General features: G+C 33.2%; 1 pseudogene; it reads right to left on the bottom strand.

Moving 5' to 3' along the window:
• Positions 1 to 1973: 1973 nt before the first annotated feature.
• Positions 1974 to 2953, bottom strand: LOC101711039 (thioredoxin-like protein 1 pseudogene; annotated as a pseudogene).
• Between the last annotated feature and the right edge of the window lie 410 nt (positions 2954 to 3363).

Here is a 3363-nt window from a genome sequence, read left to right on the forward strand (position 1 = left end):
TGGGAAGGATAGTCCAGACTGGAAAAGTGTAGCAGGCATGTTTTGGTTACATAGAACTGAACCAACTCTAGATCACTTTAGAAAAATATAAAATAAAGCAAAAGTAGGAACAATGAAAATGTGTGTGTGTGTGGTGAGTGCTAAATTTGAAACTCAAACTTATCAAATGTCAAAATGTTTGCTGCTACAACAATGGCTTTATTTGTGTTATGGCATCATAAAAATTTCATGCATATAATCTTTAGTTATAATGTCATTCCAAGTATAAGAATCCAATGAGTGGTGGTCACCCTTTTTAGGAGTATATTTTTCTCTTTTGTTCAAGATAGCACTTATATTTGTAGAGGAAGTGAGGTATCTAATGACAAAATTAATAAACAGCTTTCTCAATACTATTTAATGGAGTGGAAGTTTGGGAAAATATTAAAATTTAATAAAAATTCTGCTATGAAAATGCAAACAAAGGTTTAATCACATGAGCTTTCCCCTAGTCATTCAATAATTTGGGAAATAAAAAATTAATCAAACTTTGCATAATCTCAGAAGTGGGAGTATGTATGTTTGTGTATTTACATGTATGTGATCAAACTTGGAAAACATATACATTTTGGGACAAATTCTGGATTTATATTTTATGGACAGAGTGAATATTGTATCACATTTTACATATTTTTATCCATAAACAAGATACAACACTATACATTCTTTAAGGAACATTATTCATTCTTATTTTTGCATTGGCTTTGCTTTTAAATTTTCTCTTGTTACATATATTGTGATATTTGTCTTATGTTTTATTGTTACCTGTAAAGTTCCATAATTCTTTCAAAAAGTAGGAAAATCAACATGAATGAATAAAACACTTTATTTTTTAGGTAATATTTCCTATATACTATTTTGGAAGAACTATATTATTAGGGTAACAGAGAAAATTTCAATGTGTCATTTATGTCAGAATACTAATATTCATGAAATTTTTCTATATAATGCTCTTGGAGGTATTAATTTTTTAAAGCACTATAAAACATCACAATGTGAAATTAATAACTTGATTTAAAGTGTCCTTTCATTTTAAAAGCTAAGTTTACAATGAAATTCAGCATTATACTTAGCACTCTGCTGTGGATAAAATATTTTTTTTCATTTAAGCTTCTGTCAGATTCACTCAAACATCTTAGGTGTAGATTTAATTCCTGCTAATAGAAAACATGAATTCCATTAACCATGATTCACAGGGCTGGAAAAAGAGATTTTGAAAGGTTTTATTTTTAATTTGCTGTTTTCAATTTCATTTTTATCTTTTAATTCTCATACACCAATTTGACTTTTTCTAAAGAAACTTTCAATATTATAACTCTAGAATTTATTAAAAGAAAAGATAAATTTTGTGTATGATTACAATCAAATTAAGACAAATGTTGATGGAAAATAGGTGATATCAAAGATGAGGGGAGTCAAAGAATAACTCATCTAATTAAAAATACAAAATTGTTCAAATAATCTAATTATTTTCAAATATGTAATAAGTCATTGTTTTATAAAAGAAAAGGGGACAAAGAGATGAAGAGAAGGAGGAGGGAGGAGAGACAAGGACTAGGGGACAATAAAAGAATTAAGTTTCTTTATGTACATTTACCAACCCCCATGATGAATGTGATCATTATATACTGCAAACATACTGATAAAATGATAAAAAAAGAAAATCGCAAGAACACTGATTTCTTTAAATCTTCACTTCTATACAGGTTTTAATGGAATTATTAAATTAAGCAATATGTTAGTTTAACAATGCTGAGTTACAATAGTACCTGGCACTTAGTAAATGCACAGTACATATTCACAAAAAGAATGAAATAAATATTATAGGAGATAATATGATGGGCACTTCCTGTCAGACAAAGTCACCATGCAAATTGTCATCAGGAGGCCTATCAAAATTAAAACAATAATATCTTTTGTTTTTAACACAAGCAATGATTTATTGGTGATGGCAATGAATGCAACATTGACAGTCTCTGGAGAGAATCAAGCAATTATCCAGGAGCTTCAAATTTGATTGGAATAGGTCTTCCGGTGCCATTTGTACTTTACTGGCTGTCTCCTTTTTTGCCAACTACTTGTTTGAAGTCATTCATATTTGTTGCCTGGACAGGAGTACCAATAAAAGTAAAATATGAAATTCTTGTTTCTTCTTCACCTTGATTAGACTAAAGAAATATGGTTACACTGATAACATTCTGAAACTTACCATAAGCAAGAGGAACAATGCCATCTTCTTTAATATCATTCTCTGTCAGCTCCAGAGCTTGAGTTGGCTCACTTCTTTCTGCTTCTTCAAAATCCATAGATCAGGGTAGGTTGATAAAAATCTTTACATATTTGGGACCCTGACCATTACCTGGTCAGTGAAATTTCATGGTGTAAAGCTTAACAGGTTGATTGACTGGCACAGTATTAAGTAGCTGTTCATCACAGTCAGATTCAAAGAAGGTCATATCTTTTCTTAAACCGTTGTCAAACCCATACACATCACTTTCATTAAGATATTCACAACCAGCCTTAATGATAAAAGGCATTAAATCCACTTAGCCTTTTGTAATATCTGTGTCCTCATTACTTCCAGGGTCATTTTCTAAATGCTGCTCAATTTTTTCTTCTAGTCCCAGAGCATCTCCTCCTTGATACTGATCAATTCTCACTTTGTTTCAAAAAAACAAAAATGTGGGTGTTGCTGATATATTGTTGGTGACAGCTGCTCCCTGACACTGATGTACATTGACCTCCAAGAAAACAGCCTGTGGATATTTATTACTCATAGAACTGAATGCTGGAGCAATCCTCAAACATGGTCCACACCCTCTCATGGTGAACTTGAGTACAGTGAGTCTGGAGTCCACGCCGCTCTGCTCCGCTGGAAATCAGGGTCGCTCCTGACTGGCTTTACACCCACCATACTCAAACAGAGCCCGGTCGGGCGGCGGTGACGCCTCCGGCTTCTGAAGCGAAGAGGAAAACCGGGGGAGAAAGAAGAGAAAGAGGAGAAGCTTAGGAAGACGCAGGCCTGGACAGAAGAGTTGGCGACAGCCTCGTCTACTCCTGGGGCTCTCAGAGCCAAGTCACGCCAGGGCGCCGAGAGGCCGAGGGAATAATATCTTGATAGATACAATATTTTTAGAATAAATAAGTGAACACATTTACAAATATAGTACTTTGTATTTCTAATCCTTTTCAATGACTGCTACAATGTTTCCATGAAGGTTATTTATAAATATAAATATTTGAGTAAAGTGCATTTCCCATCTGACACCATATAAATTAAATGGAATTTTGTCAACCTCTGAGCTCTATTTCCAATACTTGCCA

This window comes from Heterocephalus glaber, unplaced genomic scaffold (genome assembly GCF_053883595.1).
Source record: "Heterocephalus glaber isolate CG9 unplaced genomic scaffold, H.glaber_assembly_v1.0 deba00001509, whole genome shotgun sequence".
Classification (NCBI taxonomy): domain Eukaryota; kingdom Metazoa; phylum Chordata; class Mammalia; order Rodentia; family Bathyergidae; genus Heterocephalus; species Heterocephalus glaber.